The sequence below is a fragment of the Pterocles gutturalis genome, unplaced genomic scaffold (genome assembly GCF_000699245.1).
Source record: "Pterocles gutturalis isolate BGI_N339 unplaced genomic scaffold, ASM69924v1 scaffold17587, whole genome shotgun sequence".
NCBI classification, from domain to species: Eukaryota; Metazoa; Chordata; class Aves; order Pterocliformes; family Pteroclidae; genus Pterocles; species Pterocles gutturalis.
In genome coordinates this window covers 1-222 of record NW_010108243.1, presented here as the reverse complement: position 1 = coordinate 222, position 222 = coordinate 1, and positions in this window count along the sequence as shown.

Here is a 222-nt window from a genome sequence, read left to right as displayed (position 1 = left end):
TTTTGGGAGCCTCTAATCAGATGTGATTTTCCCACAGTGGGATAAGCGGCGGCTTTGCAGCTCACTGGACTCAGGGGTACCCTGTGCTTGTCCCTCCTGATGGAAAATGATCCCACACCCGTGGTTGGAGGGGCGGGGGGAGGGGCCCTGCCTCTCTAATGCCCCAGTGCAGGAGTTCACGGGGCTAAAGGGAACATCTCCATCAGGGAATTAGTCCCTGGG